Raw genomic sequence first — 20383 nt, 5'->3', positions numbered from 1 at the left:
GAAGTTCCCCTTCATTCTCTATTTGGGGGTGAGGAAACGACCTTACCTGATATTCTGATATCTGTCATATTAGTGCTTCAGTAGAAATGGAGGCACAGAAAGCCCCGTTCTAATATCCTATTGCACAAAAGTAACATTCCAGTTGCTGTTGGCTATGCAGACCCCCCAGTTACCACCAAGTTCCAGGCTCAATGGCACTACTGCAGACCCCCTACCTGATATTCTGATATCTGTCATATTAGTGCTTCAGTAGAAATGGAGGCACAGAAAGCCCGTTCTAATATCCTATTGCACAAAAGTAACATTCCAGTTGCTGTTGGCTATGCAGACCCCGCAGTTACCACCAAGTTCCAGGCTCAATGGCACTACTGCAGACCCCCCAGTTACCACCAAGTTCCAGGCTCAATGGCACTACTGCAGACCGTTATTGAATGTCTGGATTTTGGCCTTTGGACTCAGTTTGGAGTAAGGCCTGGGAGGGAAAATCAAAAGTGCCCCCCTGAATTACCATCTGAACCTGGTTACTCCGGCCAATTTCTTTTATAGTTTCTTTAGAATTGAAAGGTTGTTATTCAAAATGGCCAGAGGTCATTTCTTTATCAGTCAATCCAAGAGTGTGATACAATTGCTTCTCCAGTCACCAACAAGCAAGGAGAAGGGTGAGAGGTCAGCTTAACTGGACTTCATCTGAATTTGGCTACTGTCAGTGAAATATAGGTGGGAGCCAATGAAGATGGGAGAGAAGAGGAAGTTTAGATTATACTATTTATTCAAAGCACAGAAGGGGCCCAGAGGACTGCTACATTTCTATTCCCTCTCACTAATGATATCCTCCTAGCATCTCTGAGTCTGGGGAACTAGGAACCTGGGTAAAGGGCAGGTTGGCTCTTAACTGGCAAATGCCAACTTTGTATATGTGTTTATTAATTATCCAAAGGGACCTTGTGACCTATTACGGTGGGTGAGGGCATAAACACCTTGCCCATTTCCTTCTCATTACTATTACTAGCTGTTATAAACTGAACTGTGTCCCCCCAGAATGGCCCCCAATTTCTATGTTGAAACCCTAATCCTCAGTACCTCAGGATGTGACTGTTTTTGGAGACAGAGTCTTTAAATAAGTGATTAAGTTAAAATGAGGCCATTAGGGTGGGTTCTAAACCAATCTGACTGGTGTCCTCATAAGAAGAGATGGTTTGGACACACTGAGAAACACCAGGCATGAGCATGCACAGGGGAAAGACCATGTGAAGAGGCAGTGAGAAGGTGGCCATCCACAAGCCACGGAGCGAGGCCCCAGAGGAAACCAAGCCTGCCGACACCTTGATCTTGGACTTCTTGCCTCCAGAACATGAGAAAACACATTTCTGTTGTTTAGCCCACCCATCTGTGGTATTTTGTTATGGCAGCCATAGCCAAGTAATACACTAGCAGTCAGAACCCTCAGAAAATACTGAAAGGAGTAAATGATGAAGCTAGGCTCTCTTCTCCAGAGGCCAGAGAAAAGAGAAGCTATGGTCAGTGCTGTGGTTTGAATGTCTCCTCCAAAACTCATGTTGAAATTTAATTGCCAGTGTCATGGTATTAGGAGGTGGGACCTGTAAGAGATGATTAGGTTACAAGGACTCTGCCCTCATGAGTGGATTAATGCCATTATCACAGGAGTGGGTTATAGCGGGAGTAGGCTCTTGATAAAAGAGTGAGTTTGGCTGGATGTCCTCTCTCTCTTTTTCTCTCACACATGCACACATCTGCACACACACGCAGGCATGATTCCTTGCCATGTGATCCCTTCTGTCATGTTATGATGCAGAAAGAAGGCTCTTGTCATATGCTGGCACCATGTTCTTGGATTTCCCAGCCTCTGGAACTATGAGAAATAAATGTCTTTTCTTTATAGATTATCCAGTCACTGGTATTCTGGTATAGCAACACAAAACAGACTAAGATAGTCAGGAACAATGGTTAGAAGTAATAGGAAGGGGAGTAGGTAGGCCAATTTCAAGGGCTGATAGAAAAAACGAAAAGGAGTGAACTCCATTGTGGAGTTAAACTGGAAGGGGGCAAATCCACGCATATATAGTCAACTAATCTTTGACAAGGGTGCCAAGAATACACAGTGGGGAAAGGATAGTATCTTAATAAATGAATGAATGAATGATTAATAAATGATGTTACAGAAACTGGATATCCACATACAAAAGAATGAAATTAGACCCTTATCTTAGACTTTACACAAAAATCAACTCAAAATAGATTAAAGACTTAAATGTAAGACTTGAAACTTTAAAACTCTTAGAAGAAAATAAAGGAAACAAGCTCCTTGACATCAGTTTTGGCAATGATTTTGTAGACATGATACCAAAAGCACAAGCAACAAAAGCAAAAATAAAAATCAAACTAAAAACTTTTGTGTAGCAAAAGAAACAATCAACAAAATGAAAAGTGAGTCTATAGAATCAGAGAAAATATTTGCAAACTATATATATCAGGCTTCTCCAGGATATATAAATGTAGATAGATAGAGGAGAGGGGATTTATTAGAGGAATTGGCTCATGATGTTATAGAGGCTGAGAAGTCCCACAATGGGCTGTTTGCAAGCTGGGGAGACAGGGAGGCCAGTAGCATGTCTCAGTAAAAGTCTGGAGGCCTCAGAACCAGGGAAGTCAATGGTGTAACTCTCAGTCTGAGGCTGGAGACTTGAGGACGGGGTGGGAGAATATTGGTGCAAGTCCTGAAGTTCAAAGGCTGAAGAACCAGGAGTTCTGATGCCCAAGGGCAGCAGAAGAAGGGTGTCCCAGCTTCTGGAGAAAGAGAGGGTAAGTTCTCGTTTCCTTTGCCTTTTTATTCTATTTGGGCCCCCAGCTGATTGGATGGTGCCCACCCACACTGAGGGAAGATCATCCCTACTCACTCCACTGACTCACATGCCAGTCTCCTCAGGAAACACCCTCACAGACACACCCAGAAATGATACTTTACCCAGCTACTTAGATATCCCTTAATCCAGTCAGGTTGACACCTAAAATAACCATCATCCCATATATCTGAAAAAAAGATTAATATAAAAAAATGTAAGAAACTTACACAACTCAATAGTAAAAAATCAAATAACACAATTAAAAAATGGGCAGAAGACCTCAATAGACATTTTTCTAGAGAAGACATACAAATGGCCAACAGGTATATGAAATGGTGCTCAACATCACTAATCATTAGGGAAATGCAAATTAAAACCTCAATGAGATATCACCTCACATCTATTAGAATGGCTATAATCAAAAAGACAAGAGATAACAAGTATTGGCGAGGATGTGGAGAAAACGGAACTCTTGTAGAGTGTTGGTGGGAATGTCAACTGGAACAGTCATTATGGAAAACAGTATGCAGGTTCCTTAAAAAACTAAAAATAGAACTACCAAATGACCCTGCAATCCCACTTCTGCCTATATATCTGAAGAAAATGAAATCAGTATCTCGAAGAGACACCTGCTCTTCTATGTTCATTGTAGCATTATTTACATTATCCAAGACATGGAAACGATGTGTCTGTCAAAAGACAAATGGGTAAAGAAATTATGATATATATGATATATCTACACACAATGGCATATTATTCAGCCTTAACAAAGAAGGAAATCCTACCATTTGAGACAATGTAGATGAACTTGGAGGACATTATGCTCAGTGAAATAAGCCAAACACAGAAAGACAAATATTGTGTGATGTCACTTATATGTGGAATCTAAAAAAGTCACACTTGGAGTAACAGAGAGTAGATTGATGGTTGCCAGGGGCTGGGGGGTGGGGAAAATGGGGAGATGTCAGTTGAAGAGTAAAAAATATCAAGTCAGAGATGAATAAGCTCCAAAGATCTAATGTACAACATGGTAACTATAGTTAATAATTATTGTATACTTGAAATTTGCTAAGAGAGTAGATATTAAGGTTCTCAACACACACACACACACACACACACACACACAATGTTGTATACTTGAAATTTGCTAAGAGAGTAGATATTAAGGTTCTCAACACACACACACACACACACACACACACACAATGGTAACTATGTCAGATAATGGACATGTTAATTAGCTTGATTGTGGGAATCATTACACAAGTATACATTATACTTATATCAAAATGCCACATTGTACACCTTAAATATATACAAGTTTTTATTTGTCAATCATACATCAATAAAAGCCCTAAAAAAAACCCTCAAGTCAATCAATCAAACAATAAAATTGGAAGGGGGCAAATGGCCATCACAGCTGTTCTGCTCTGAAACTCTTGCTTTTAACTTTCTCTCATTGGTCACAGTCCTGTCCCTCAAAAGAGACTGGAAAATGCTGACCTCATTTTTCCACAGTGACCACTAACAGTAGCTTGGACTTGGCAAAGACCTTCTCTTTCCCTTCCTGGGAGGGTGTGAAGGTGTGAGGAAGGGGAGCCTCAGATCCTGCTGCAGGGAGGTGAGATGAGCTTCCTGTATTTCACATAGGAACCTGAAATACATTTTTCTTTCAAAGTTTTATCATCAATTGTGTCCTAGTTCTAATTTATTAATTGTTAGCATAGAACCCTGTTCCAGGTACATTATGATTAAGTAATTGTGTGGGCTGATCTGAGGTTCTAACTACTTTGATGTTATTTTGGGAAAAAGCATTTGAAATTCCGTACAGATGGCTCATCACTACATATGTGTACACATTCTAAGTTGGGGTAGCCTGTATTTATATTTACTCTATAAATGTGGTACAGCATAAAACATAGGAACATAATAACTCAATATCATATGAAACTAAAGGAAAAAATGAAATGCAATCATTGAGACAATTCTTAGCAGCAACTTGATGTGTCAGTGAATTTCTGTTTAAGCTAGAAGTTCTTTGTTCAAGCAAAATCTTATACAAACCCAGTGATACAAAACAGATAAAAGCAATGCCAGTCTGGCTGAAGGAGAGATGGTTGGAGCCCGTTTGTGCTCAGTCCTCTCTACCTGCATGATGGCCATGAAGTAGAGCTCCATGGAACCTCTGAGTCTTTGGAACAGTTTGAAACCGCTGTGATACACCATTCTCTATATTGGGCTGCTAAGCAAATCCAACAGTCATGCTCAAACTTATCCAGGTGCAAGAATACAGGATGGTATAGGAGCACAGTGGGCACCATACAGAAACAGTAATGTTTTAAACGTATCAGAACTAATCAGTGAATTTTGCTAAATCAGATGCCATGGTTGTGGTCCTTGGCCTCTTTGTCTTCAGATTCATTTATTGCTCTTCCCTGCTCTATTTTGTTATTCAGGAGTCTGGTCCCTACAGCTGTGGTTCCTCATGTTCCTGTAATAGCTGGTTCCTGTTGAGTTTGGCCAATGGGAGGCCAAGGCCAGAGATGGCAGGCAGAATTGGGGGGAGAAGCCTGGGTATTTCTTCTCCTCTCCCCCTACCCTTAACCCTCCCATAAATCTACCCACTTAATTCCCCTAGACCAGTCTGCCATGGGTCTAGCCTCCACTAATAGCAGGTACCAAAATCTAAGAAACATTTAGAAGAGAAAATTGTAAAACTGAGAAAATTCTGTCCATTCACTTAGGACTTTTTCCCCTGTGAACTGGGAGGGGAGAAAAGCCATTTTTCTATTTTTTAGCAGTGGAATACCCATCTCCTAAAGAGGCATAGTTTGAAAACCAGGGCATCTCTTGACAAATTTAATATTTTGCCTTTAAGAGCCTTTGGGTAAGACAAGACTGTGTTGATGATCATTTCAATTAGGATTTGGGGCTATTTTGAGCTCCTCTCTTTAGCAGCAGTGGTCTGGAGAGGGTCCCCAGGAATAAGTGGCCCTAAGTACCCTCCAGCATCCAGCATTTCCCTGCTCAGCAAATACAGCCTCATGGCAAGTCCCTGAAGTGTTTATAGTTTTAGAATATTCTACATTTTGTTTTCCCTTAGTTTATATATAGAATCTGTGTTTTTGATCTCTTGATTCAAATTTGAATCAGATTTGGTCTCTTGATTCTGGAAAGGGTAGAGACTAAAATGCCAGCTCACTTATGGTAAAGTCTCAAGATGCTGAGAGCCTTTAGGGGGAAGGCAGGAACGGACTGGCCTTCCTGGGCCAACAAGAGCAAGTGAAAGGGGAAGCTTGCAGCTACCAGGTGAGGAAGTTCTCTCTTCTTTCATATAGAGCACGTATTCTGCATGTTACTCATGAGGTTGACTGGAAAGGCCACATGCTAGTTGCCTTAATTTCCAGATGGATATCATGGCATCAGTAAAATCTTCTAAGATTCTGTGAAATAGACTTCTCTTTGTCTTCTTAGTTAACTCAGAACCTCAAAGGCTCATAGCTACTGAGCAGGCAATCCTGGCCTTGGTAATAGGAGTTTCTGTAAATTTCCAGAAGTCCTAGTCTTGGCACTAGACTTCATCTTATTTATATTATAAGTAGTGAGAATTAGAGGAAAAATTATCTTAATTTTGGTGAAAAAGGCCTCACCTGCTGGTGTCAATTGGCTGGTGTCAATCTCACCTGCCCAGTATTGCCCTAATTTAGATAGGAAAACCTTTCGGTCTGTAGCCCAGTCCCTGAACCAAGGGCAGCCAAGGTGGGCGCTCAGCATGGCACCTTCTCTCCACCAGTACCAGCACGTGGAGTCGGGAATGACTTTGCTGGCCTTGCCATGAGGCATGCCCACCTGACTGCAGCCTCTGTGCTTACCCCTGCCACCTGTCCCTAGGCTTGGCTAGGATTCTGTTCTGGTTCCTAGTTGTCACCCTAATTCTCTGTTGAAACCAGAGCCCTGCCCTGTGATCAGCTTTTTGTTCAGGGCTAGACTCGCAAACCCTTACCTGTGCTCTCTCCCCAGCTGGATGAGGCCCTGCTTCGACCAGATGAACACCTCTCCTGCTCATTCCCAAAGCAACATGCTGCTGTATACCTAGAAATCAGGGCACACCTGTTTTCCTGAGATCGCTACTGCAAGTTCCAACCCACAAATAATATTCTATGGGTATCAGTTCTCCCTTGGAAATTGTAATGTGGACTACTGGTCACCCTTCTGGGGGCACATCCTATAACCAGATCAGTTCCCTCTTAGCCCCAGTCTCAGTCAATTATGTTCCAGAATGAGATTAGGTTCTCAGCATAAGTTCCTAAACTAATGCCATTCCATTTCTGATAACCAAGTTTTGATACCCTGGCAGATGCAAAATCCAGCTTGATTTGTGCTGGTATAAATTTATATATCTGTGAATAGTCTATACATATGTGTGTATTTCCTAAATGGAAATACCTTTGTTTTTTGTGATAAGACAAAATTATTGTAAAAACACAGAGAATGTGAAAGTTCCCGCTATCATAAACCAGTCTCTGATTAGTAATGTTAACAGTTTATATCGATATAATTCTCCCAGAGCTTTTTAATGGAAGTATAAATGTAAACACACACACATACATTTAAAACAGAAATTGGATTATACTGTTCTGTAACCCGCTTTCCATTTTAACTTTACGATTTATTGTTGGACATCATCCTGCCCTCATTTTAAGCCTCGACTCCCTTTGGCTCAACTTCAGAGTCGTCTATGACTTAAGTACAAAAGAATAATTCTTCCTCTTTTTATAGTCTTTTGGTGGGATACGTTTGTTAAATTATTTATAGTGATAGGTTCTACAGAAATAGATGTTTTTTATTGAGACCATCAAAACCCTCAGTGCTTTAATGATTCTGCTGATTAAGTGGAAAACACACGAAGGCATGTCAACCGGTCAAGCAAAAGAAAATGCTGTCTCTCCCTAATGTAAATGGATTACATAGAGGCCTGATGTCCCACTGCATCAAGTTATGGTGTTTCATGCTCTGAAGACCAGGTAGGTATTACTTTGCACGGTTCTTGTAGAACGTTGAACTTTTAAGACGAAGAACCAAATTTTAAAGCTGTCATAAATCTGAGTTTGGCTTTCAGAAGGCAAGAATGCTATTTTTAGTGTGTCTGGATTGCAGTCTTTCCCTTTGGTAGTTGATGATGACTGCACAGTAAGAATGAAAAATGAAACTTCTGGAGACTGGATAGCAAAGGAGATTGAAAATAACACCCAGACAGTGGAGCCTTTGGGTCACTAATTTGAATTCAGCTCAAATCGGTGATGACTACAAATTGTTCTGTCTGATGGCGGTGAGGCTTGCAGGAAATGCACTCTGCATCCTTATCTGTGTTAATTAAGTCTATATACTTGTCAGAGCCAGGTTAGGTGGTTTTAGATTGTAATCCCCTAGAGGGCAGGGACCATATCTGCATAATGCATTTTTTACCCCCTCGCTTAGATGAGTGTTGATTAGACGATTTTGATTAGGCAGATGAAGGAGTGCTCTTTCTGAGGTGTGAAACTGTGACTACCAGGCATTCCTGTGAAATATGAGAGTAACCTCACTTTCAGTTTGTTCTGGGTGGCCTTGGAAATAGTTTAGTCTCACACGATGACAAATAGTCTCCTTTTATAGTCCTGTCAGCAAACGCTGCAGCTCATCCCTGAAATGTATGGATAGCTTCAACACATCTTCTCTTCTTTTCTGATTTGCACACATCTATTGGGGTCCAGCTCAATACCCACCTTTCCCATTGTTTTCCTTAATCACTTCAGCCTACCGTGATGGTAACATGTTATTACGAATTTCACTTATTTTGCCTGTATTCAGTGCTATCCTCTACTGACATTTGTGTTTTCGTGAACATGTTCTGTCCCCTATGTACAGGCAAACTTTTTGAGGCTCAAGATAATGTCTTACATCTTTTTGTAACCTCCTCACCTACTAATACAATATTTGCAATAATAGGTGCTAATATTTATGGGTGTTATTAATAATATTTTTGAAAAATTGAACAAAAGTCTTGCTTAAAAGTTTGCATGGTCTTTTATGTTAACTGCTATTATGTGAGTTAGGCTTTTTTTTGGACTCTTTTAATACCATGTTACTAGTGCCACAGAGGTGGTGCCCATGTAGTTATGCTCATTGTCTACTGCACAACTCTGGAGGGCCTATTCACACAGACAGTGGCTATGGCGAGTGCCTCAGATGGCTCTGAAAAATGGAGGTCAAAGAATAATAGCACTAGCGCTCAAAGATAAAGTATATGTTAGTAACTGCAATAGGCTGGGCAGGGAAAAATAAGTCACTAAGGTGCAAATCCTAACACACTTGTTTTTGAACCAAATACAAATATGACAGGGACACCATTTTTCAGTATGAGTGAGTGCTTCCACCTCTTCCACCCTGCACTGCACATCCCAAAGGGATCCCCTTTTTTTTTTTCCCCTTGAAAGCTCAGTTTCTTCCCATCCTCAGCCCTCTAAATAATGTTTGACTTTTGTCAACTGAACTCTGGGCTTTTTATGAGGCAGAATCTGGAGGCTATACTGAGACAGACGGGACTAGGGAGGACAAGGGAAGGAAAAAAACCCCAGAATACTGATTGCTGGGCTTGGTGGGGAGGTTGAGAGAGGAAGAGGCTCCACAGCAGGGTGGGCTGGGAGAGAACTTAGAGGAATAGAAAGGGGGTTTCAGGAGGTGCTGCAGAGAGCAGGAATTGGATTCTCTTTAAAGCTTGTGTGCAAGATAGGCTAGGTTCTAGTGCTTGCAAGTAGCAAACAACTCCTATATCTCTGTGGCTTAGTACAATAAAAATTCATTTCTTGCTCTAAGTCTGATGTAGGTCCCAGTGACTTTCCAATGCAGGTGTCCTCTGTGTAGTGACTTGGTGGCCTCAGCTGCTTTAATCTTATGACTACACTGCCCTAAGAATGGTAGGGGAGGACAGGAAATGGAAACCTCGCAAGCACTCTTCCAAGCTTAGCCAGGAAGTGACTTCTGCTTGCAGCCTCTTGCCTGCACCTGCTTCATGGTTTGCCTGACTGCAGGGGACTGGGAAGCATAGGCTTCCATGAGCCTGGAAGGCCAGAACTGTTTATAGTGGAGCTCTGCAAATGCCAATCACAGGCTCTTCAGAGCACACAGAAAGACTGGAATTGCTTTTGCTTTTGCAGGCTGGACAGTGTCTCATACAGGTGATACCTCTCTGAGGCTGGGCTACAAAGGGTCCTGGAATTTATTTGGCTTATATGGAAAAAGGGAAAATAAACCTTCCTCAGGAGTTTCTGAAAAACACAATAAAGTAGTTGTTATCTTGTTAAGTATTATAAGAGCTTTTGAAATTTTTTGCCTCCTTGCTCTCTCTTTCTTTTTTCTTTCAGTGAGAAAATATTCACAAATGCTATTATTCCCATGACTTATTCAGAGGAAGTTTTAAATTTGGTTTTATTTCCTTTGCTGCCTTGATATTCATTTTATTAGGTATCTTAAGACGGAGAAAAGGTTACAAATTCCCTTTAGTATCATTAAAAAGAAACCTGTCTAGATGACATAAATGTGGCGGTCATTCATAATTCCTTTGAGCTTTATGACTCTTCCAAGAAAATAAAAAGTCTATATTGCAAATCCATAGGAGAAACAAAGCTGGCAGAATGTGTCTAATATGATTTCTTAGCAAGTGTATTTTCAGTAGAGGACAAAAGAATATAGAAGAACATTTTTTTTTTTGAAAAATAGAATAAATTAGAAAACAATTTCAGGCCTTTTTTCAATTTTCTCAATAGGAACAATTATATTTTAGGAGAAATCATGTGATTATTTGTGTACTGACAACATTTCAACAATTTCAACAGGTGGCAAATATCACTAACAAAAAGAGAAAATCACAACCCCTGGCTGGTGTAAATAAGAGGGAGAGAAGGCACGATTGAAAACTTCAGTATGCAATTACATTTTCTGCATAATTAGTCATAAATTGAGCATCCAAACATAGATGCATGTGTAATTAATTATGACATATTTAAAAGCACTCGGGTTGTGACACTTTGTTCTTCATTTTCTGCAAATCAAATTACCAAAGTTTTCATTTCATTTCAAAATAATTTTCCCTGCATTTAAAAATAATTCTACCAGGATATAGGTAGGGTTGATTACAACACAAATAACTGATGCAGTGAGGTAAGTACCTGTCAGGGAAGGGTAGGCAGGCACGGTACCAGAAGGCATAAGATTGCAGAGAGTTAGCAGGACTCCTCCTGAAGGTGGAGGGGGAAGTTGAGGCAGGGATGGCTGGGCTAAGAAATGGAAGATTTTTCATGGTTTTTTTTTGGTTCAGTTGTCTTAATCGAGGAGAGAGACCACATCAAGAGAAATAATAAAGATAAAGAAAGTCTAACGATTAAGTGATTAAGGATCTGGAGATGAAGCTAACTTTGCCATCTTTTAAAACATGTTCAGTTGAAATATTCTGTCAACTAATGAATATTTTATTTTTAGCAGATTTAAATATTGTGGATTCCAGATTGCATGATCTAACGGAGTTCATCCATTGTTTGAGGAAAGCTGAGATATACTGCCTGGACATGCATGTTGTGCACATTACTGCCTTTTCTCAAATGCTTTGTGATGACACCTTGATAACGTTGTCAATTGCAAGGGCTTTTAATTGTTGGCGCTGCCTTTTCTGGTATAAACAGTCTTGAAAGCTGAGCAATATATACCTTATGTTGACTCCAGGCCAGTTCTTCTTAACCTTTCCCATTAAGTGTCCCTAATATTGTGGGCATTAAATTGGTATCTCTGGAACTCTGGAACCATATTGCAACCTTGTCCCTTCAGAAAATGAAAAAATTCTTTATGTCAGAAATTTAAATTCTATAATATATTTGTATTAGTCTGTTTTCTGTTATAACAGAATGCCTGAGACTGGGTAATTTATAAAGAACAGAGGTTTATTTGGCTTATGATTCTGGGACAGCGGCAGCTGGTGTGGGCCTCAGGCTGCTTCTACTCATGGTGGAAAGTGGCAGGCAGCTGGTGGGTACAAGCAGATCACATGGTGAGAGGAAGCAAGAGAGAGAGACAGGGGAGGTGCCAGGGTCTTTTAGACAACAAGCTCTCATGGGAACTAATAGAGCAAGAACTCACTCACTACCCCCACCTCCAGGGAGAGCATTAATCCATTCATGAGGGATCCACCCCCATGACTCAAACAGCTCCCAACACTGCCACACTGGGAATGAGATTTCCACATGAGTTCTGGGAGGACAATACTTGCAAATTCATGTCTGTTTTAACATAAAAAATTAATTCATAAACTGTGAGAAAAAAGTAAAAGTGGGGCCGACCCAGTGGCGCACTTGGAAGAATGTGGCGCTGGGAGCCCAGCGGCGCTCCCACTGCGGGTTCAGATCCTATATAGGGATGACCGGTGCGCTCACGGGCTGAGCGCGGTGCGGGTGACACCAAGCCAAGGGTTGCAATCCCCTTACTGGTCACAAAAAAAAAAAAAAAAAAAAAAAAAAAAAAAGTAAAAGTGATTTCTACATAGCTCATTGCTTAACGAGTGAGATTTTTTACAATGAATCTCTCAACTGTGGCAAATCCAGGTGAGTTGTAGAGACCTAGCACAGCATATCCATTCTGGTGTCCTGGCAATTTCTCTTACTATTTCAAGAACTCAAACTCACAAATATCTGGATATCTGAAGACTTTTCAGTTTTATGAGCTATGTCAATGCTGCCGAAGAGGAGGTTCAGAGCATTTTCATGCAACTGTTGGTGAAATTTCAGTAATTATATCTTCTCTCTGAGAGGTGGTCAAGTTACTGCTGTAATATGGCTGGCTGCAAGTATCTGCTCCATTTTTTTATCTGGCTCAGCAAGAAGATTAAGAGGCAGATATTTTGGATCAAGGCATTCTTAGGGAGCACAATGTCTACTGTTCTAGTCAGATCTGCAATGTTTTTGATGCATTCTGGTTTTGATGTATGATGCTCCCCAATGTTGTTGTCACATATTTGATGCTATTTGTACATGTCCATGCATTCCCCCCAGTCAACAACAGACTCAGTTAAAAAAAAAAAAAAAGGAAACAATTCATTATCTAGAAGGAAGTTTCTTCACCAGGGAGAATGATAAGAACATCATTAAGCACTTTGAAAATCAGTACAGGCCTTCATCATTATAAATACAGAAAATAATAATAAAAAACAATTACAGGGCAAATTCCTTTATCTCCATGTGTTCTTTGAACTGTAAGGCAAAAAGAACTGGCTTAACCTTAATTCCTCAGTCAGTTAATTATCTAAATGCTTAATTACCCCAGGTTCATTTAGCCATTTCTTTAGTATAAGATTCTCCAATACTTTCTCCTATGATGGGCTTAACTGGAATAGGGGCAACGTGTCCACCTCTACTTTGGTTCAGAGGAAATTTCCCGAATGATTCAGTTCTGTTCTCTTGTCATTGAGGTCTGGGGGCAATTTGTCTCTTCTCATCCCCAACCGTGCTCCTGGTGTCCAAGTCTCCCACCTTCAATTCCAGAGGACAGAGGACTTCAAGATGCCCCCTGCTCTTGGGTGATGATCCTCAATTACTGGGTCAGCTCACCTTGAGGACCCTTCCACTCCTCTCACCAGGCTTCAAGACACAAAGTCCTTTTTATCTTTCCCACGTTGCGGACTTCTGGGAGTCCTCCTTCTTTTCCAATCTAAATACATCCTCTGCACATTCCTCTCCCTTCCTACCCCTTCTTCCATCTAGTCTTTAAATGGAAAGGGTTTATGCATAGGTTTTTTGTTTTTAGTCCCATTCTCAGACTAGCCCCATCTTCGATTTTTGTTTCTCTTCCCATTTTGGCTAGAAGAGGGAAAAAAAATGTCCTTGAGTATTGTCGAGAAGGCAGAGGAGAATACAGAACCTACATACAGATTAAGATTCCAAGATATAATTCTGCTAAAGTACAGAGTTTCATCAAATTTTCTCCTGTTAATTTCAAGGTGATCTTGAAGGAAGCCTCAAGCAATTCGTTGTTTAAAAATGCCTTCAATTATCTCACCGTTAGGCCACCCTTTTCCTCATCTGTAGCCTCTCTCAGTTACCCTGGTACTTGGCTGAACAAAGTTTGGAAACCTCTGCAGAAGGTCTTCAGAGCCCCTTGGAACTCTGAAAAACTAGTACTTGGTTCTTTCTTTGGGGTAGGAAGAATGCTGCTCCTTCTTGCCCTTGGTTGATTTTCTGGAAAGAATGGCTATGAAGCATCTCCATACCAGTTTCACCAGATTTATTCTGAAAATCTAGGCCACCTTTCCTTGAATCAGAGGTCCTATATTGCAAGGGGCATTTAAAATTGCTAAAGGCAACCACGACTTTTTTTTTTTTAAGTTCTTACAACAAGAAAATGGAGGGGACACACCTGGGTGGGAGGGGGGAGAGGGAGGAGGGAGGGAGGTTTCGGTGATGGGACACAATAACTAACTACATTGTATATTGACAAAATAAAAATAATAAAAAAAATAAAAATAAAAATAAAATAAAATATAAAAAAAATAAAATAAATAAAATAAAATTGCTAAAGGGGAGGAAAATTTTTCAGGAGAAGAATAACAGGAGGAAGGCTTTTGAGTTATAGTTTAGCCCACGAGTACTGCCCCCAAACTGCTCTCAAGCCTCCTCACGGGATTCAGCCCACCCCTGGGCTTCTGCATCTCCAATGCTAGGACCGTGGTTGTCTGGATCTGAACAAGGGAGAGTTGGCACCAACGTTTTCCTTTAATAAGAGTCCTTCACACCCTGTTGATTCAAATCAAAGTGGTCCACATCAGTTTTCACATCTCACTGATTATTTTGTATATGGTGCTGCATGTTCATTTAGGCTCAAAATTGCATCCATATATTTCCTGCTTTTCCTGATTTCTTTTGCTTCATTTGCTCTTCTGAAATATTTCCAATTATTTGGGCACCCAATTGTTCGTGAAGTGGTCGCTCAGTTTGTGCCGAAAAGGCATTTTTAGGAAAAAAGATTTATCATTATCATTATCATGTTATATGTTGATTTCAAAAAGACATGACCATTTCAGCCCATTGAGATATTAAATGATTTCCTCCTTTCCAAACATTGAAATAATCCTTCTTTAAAATCTTTTAGTATTTCTTCTTTTTTCTTTTTGTGGTTGATAAGGTCTTAGCTGATGAAACAAGAAAATTTTGAAACAAGATCCTTTCCAAACATTGAAATAATCCTTCTTTAAAATCTTTTAGTATTTCTTCTTTTTTCTTTCTGTGGTTGATGAGGTCTTAGCTGATGAAACAAGAAAATTTTGAAACAAGAGAATTTTATATCAGATCAGCCTGTACCTGGGGAGCCTGAGTGGAGCAATTATACCAGGGATAACTAAACCTTCAGTTCATAGACCAAGTGATTTGATTCAACTGGCGTAATAAGTACTCTTTGATGATGGTGGTATCAATCAGAATTGAGGATGCCATTCTGGGCTTAGGGTCTGGAGACAAATCTTTTTCAGCCTCCTGTTACAGTCTTCTGACATTGTGCATTTCCTTATATAGTAAATGGAGCAACATGAAAATAACCCACATTCTCTCATTGTCATCGAGGAAACTGGTCAGGTTCACCCTAGTTGATATGTAGGATCCATGTTATTGCATTATTTTCAGATCAATTGATGATGGACATGAGGGGAGGGGGACCCAAGTTATAGCATTGACCTCAAAATGTCTAGCAAAGCTTGGATCTGGCAGTGCTCAGGACCACTGCTAGTATATAGCATGCCTTTGTGCAAACTGCAAAAATACTACTTCTCTGGGCAGATGAATTATAAAAGACAGTCCTTCTACAGGGTAAATGCAGCCCCTCCTAGGGGCTGGGCTGGATTTTAACCCCTTCCAATTCTCTCCATCAGGTATCTTTGTGCAGTGTTCAAATGCGCCCTTGATGGGGGTCTTGTTAATGCTCCTGATAAGAATTTTGCAAGAATCCCAAGATGCCACAAGCAGATTGGAGGACAGAGGACAGATGGATTCTAAGGAGGGTAGAAAGGGTAATAACAGACTTTTCTTGGTAACAGTACTGGGTGCTGACAGGGTGGAAGGAAGTTGAAAGTGGGAGGGGGTTGTGAACAACGGAAATGGGCAAAGAGCTTTTTCCTCCTTCTATAAAACTTGCTTGGAATGCCAGTTTTGGAGACTGAAAGGAAACATCCATTCCTTGTTTTCCATGTCTGTCCCATCAGCATTCCCCAGGCTTAAAGGATCATGGCTATTGAACACAATTACATTATTTTTATATTAGACACTATTTATGCTTAAAACAATAGATTCATGCAAGTAAAAATCTAAATGAGATTCAAGAATTCTTTTCTCTCCCTCTGTTCCTTTACCTGTAGCACTTGACCTCTTTAATTTCTTCTTTCTAAATTCTCTCTACTCTTCATACCCAACTCAGGTCTTATCATCTCCTAAATCTTCCTTTGATTACTCCAGTTCTAGACAGACTTCTCACTTCTCTGAATTTCAATTACACTTTGGTCTATACCACATAGTTATTGTTTTCAAATAGTTTTATGTATTTAAATATTTTCCCTCCACAGGGTTGTCAGCTTCCTGAGGGCAAGGGCTGCACATCTTCACTGTTACATTTCCATAGTGTCTTGCAAACACAAAGTTCTTACTAAAGCTTTAAGCTCTAGGTTTGACTAGAGCTGGAGTTGCAAACCTGAGTATATAATTCCTAATTACCCATGATAATTGGGAAAGTGATATATTGTAGAAAACAAAGCCAACATACATACAACACTAAAAATCTTCCAATTGTTTCCACTTGCAAATCCATGAAGCCTTCAGTCAGAGCTTCCTATCTGCAGCAAACTTGACCTGTCTGTGTATCGTAACATCCTCCTGCCAGCAGTCTAAGTGGAGTGATAATGAAGAGTGTAAGAATGAAAAGGAAGGCAGCAGGAAGGTGAAGGAGAGAACATTAGAGGTCTGGATAATTCACCCAGGAGGGAGCTATCAAATGACAAGACTGAGGTACCTATGAGCATTTCAACATGTGTATGCTAAAAATTTGGTTGTGTGGAACTTTAGGGAATGATTCATTTTGGACAGATAAGCTTTCTACATGGCTGGGGGATTAGCTTTTTAAGTGTAAAACTTGTTTATTTTAATTACTTGGGGTATGAATATTTAAAAATGTGTTATAGACTTTAGTAGACATATTTTGGAGTGTCCACCTAGCTCACTAGTAACTTGTCTTCCTTTGGGGAAAATTACTTTGCATAAAAAATTGCTCCAAACCTTCAAGACTTAAAATAAATGTTTATTATCTCTCAGTTTCTGTGAGTCAGGAATCCAGGTATGGCTTAGATGGATATCTCTGGCTCAAGGTCTCTCATAAGGTTGCTGTCAAGCTGTTGGCTGGTGCTGATGCTTCATCTGAAGGGTCCACTGAGGTGGGGGTGAAGATCCACTGCCAAGCTTGCTCATGTGGCTGTTGACAGGTCTTGATCTCTTGTCACATGGGCCTTTGCTCCAGGCTATCTCATGACAAGGTGCAGGGGCCCCCAGAGCAAGTGATTCAAGAGAGTGCATGTGCCTCGGGTAAAAGCACAGTCTTTTAATAATAATCTTAGAAGTGACATCACTCTCTTCTGTTTTATTCACTAGAAGTGAGTTCATAAGTCCAGCCCACACCCAAGGGGTATGGGAGGGAGTGTCACGCAAGGGTGTGAAAATGAGGAGACAGGAGTCCTCTTAGAGTCTGTACCAAGGCCCTTGGAAGCCATGTTTATTTTGCTGGCCTGTTGGCTTGTTGATTGGAACAGGGGTGAAGAAAATTCTCTGTCTTGGGAGTTTGAGGGAAACCTGGAGAGAGTTAGCCAGTCTCTGTGTATGTCTAGTCCTGAAATATAAAACTTTTGGAAATGGAGGGTTTACATCTTGTACCCTCCTTGTTGCCTGGGGAGAGAGAAAGCAAATCTTTGGAGAGAATGAGGTAGTGAAGCAGAGACAACATAGGGCAGTGTGTTCTCTGGCTCCCACCTGCTCTTGTGCCTTTGTGTTTCATGACACCTCTGTAGCCTTTTTATAAATATTTCCCCAACTCCCCCATTCTCAGCTTAGCTCATGCTGGCTCAGGTACTTACACACAGAGTCCTTCTCTGCCATCTTAAATAGCATATCCCGGCTGTGACTGTTAAGAAGGTGGGAAATCCTATTATGGTAATTGAAAGGTGGGGCCTTGAAGGTGAGTGGATTCTCAGGACCATGCCCTAATGAATAGATTAATAATGGTGGTTATGGGCATGGTTCTGAGGGCTTTAAAAGGACAGCACATGAGAGCCTTTCTCTCTGCTCCACCATTCTGCCACATGAGACCCCTGGGTCATTGTCGCCACCAACAAGGCCTTCACCAGATGTGTTCCTTTGACTTTGGACTTCCCAGCTGCCGAAACTATAAGCAATAAATTCTGTTTTCTTATAAATTACCCAGTTCCAGGTATTTTGTTATAAGCAACATATATAGATCAATACAGTTTATCCTCTTACATGCTTGTGATTGTGCAGGAAAGAGAATGCCCCAGATATTCACCACCCCTCAGCCTGGACCCCAGGTTGAAACATGGAGAGCAGACACAAACCCAACCTTAATCCTGGAGCAAAGCCATCCAACTCTCACCCTGAAACCGAGCCACCTCAGCTGACCTTTGCCCCACAAATAAGAAGAAAGACATGCCACCAACTTTTGGAATAGTTTGTTACACAACATTATTGCAGCAATAGCTGTCTAATACACTGAATTCCGAGGGGCAGGGCAAAATAACAGAGTATCGTGGTAGACAGAATACGGTCCACCAAAGATGTACGTGTCCTAATCCCTGGAACCTGTGAATATGTTACCTTACATGCAAAAGGGACTTTGTAGATGTGATTAAAGATCTTGAGATGTGGAGATTATCCTAGATTATCAGGAGGAGCCTGATATAAACACAAGGTTCCTTATCCTAGGGAGGCAGGAGGCCAGAGTAAGAGAAGGAGATGAGACAGTGGGAGCAGAGGTTGGAGTAATGTGGCCATGAGCCAAGACATGTGAGAAGCCTCTAGAAGATGTAAAAGGAGCGCTTCTAGAAGGAAAGCAGCATTGCTGACACCTTGATTTTAGCCCCATAAGAGCCATTTCAGATTTCTGACCTCCAGGACTGTAAGATAATAAATTTGCATTGTTTTAACTCACTAAGTTGTGGTGATTTGTTACAGCAACAATAGAAGGCTAATACTAGTCTATTAAGAGTAAATGGATAATTACTATTTCTCTACCTGCTACTGGAAAACATTTGTATTTAGAATGATGCATTGTGAAATCATCCTGCTAATGTATTTAGAAAGTATCCTTTCCTGAAGTCCATCACCTCANACTAGTCTATTAAGAGTAAATGGATAATTACTATTTCTCTACCTGCTACTGGAAAACATTTGTATTTGGAATGATGCATTGTGAAATCATCCTGCTAATGTATTTAGAAAGTATCCTTTCCTGAAGTCCATCACCTCAGAATTCCCATTTACTTTTCATTTACTATGATTAAAAAATCAAGATAGTAGCATTATTTTTTAAGTAGATTGTGAAATATCATCCCAAGGAAGTATATACAGATAACACACAATAAATTCTTTTAAATTTATATTAACAGGGTATGGATGGGTGTGTGGGTGTAAAGCTTTTTCAAGTTAATGAAATATTAAAAATATAAAGTATTTTATAAGAAATACAGATGTGTTGCTATTAAGTAATATAAGTAGCAAAATCACATTAATAGAGAGATACTAGAGGTTCCTAGCTCTTGATGCTTTAAAAATATATCTGCCTATACCCCACCTGTAGAGATTTGGGTCCAGAAAGGGCAAGAGGATTTAGGGGTTGAGGAACCTGTATTTTTTAATCTATTATTTATAATCTTCAAACATACATTAAAATATAGACTGGTTTCTCACCCTTGTGAGATTACATTGTATCACCTAGATTTAACAATGATTATCAATCTGCTATATTTACTTTATGTATTTTAAACACTTTTTATCATAAAAATTTCAAACATAAAAAAGCAGAATATAGTACAATGAACCCCTCTGTCCTATTGCCTAGTTTCAACAGTCACCAGCTCATCCAAGCTTGTTTCACCAGTGTTATCCCTCTCTCTCCACCCCCAGGGATTATTTAAAAGCAAACCCCAGACATAGTTTTTTTTTTTTTTTTTTTTTTCCCTGACCGGTAGGGGGATCTCAACCCTCTCTGCACCATGCTCAGCCAGTGAGCGCACTGGCCATCCCCATATAGGATCCGAACCCACGGCCTCGGTGCTACCAGCACCGCACTGTCCCGAGTGAGCCACAGGGCCAGCCCCCAGACATAGTTTTTTAAACAAATACTTTAGTCTGCATTATGAATGATAATGGAGTCTTTTTTTTTTCCTTTTTTTTTTTTTTTTT

At 40.4% G+C, this 20383-nt stretch overlaps 1 pseudogene; it reads left to right on the top strand.

The window, feature by feature from the left end:
* The first annotated feature begins 255 nt into the window (after positions 1–255).
* Positions 256–20383, top strand: part of LOC103600794 — a 26161-nt pseudogene continuing 6033 nt past the window's right edge.

Source organism: Galeopterus variegatus, unplaced genomic scaffold (genome assembly GCF_000696425.1).
Source record: "Galeopterus variegatus unplaced genomic scaffold, G_variegatus-3.0.2 Scaffold3462, whole genome shotgun sequence".
Taxonomy (NCBI): Eukaryota; Metazoa; Chordata; class Mammalia; order Dermoptera; family Cynocephalidae; genus Galeopterus; species Galeopterus variegatus.
The sequence above is the reverse complement of the archived record's forward strand: the minus strand, read 5'-3'. Positions and strand labels throughout refer to the sequence as shown.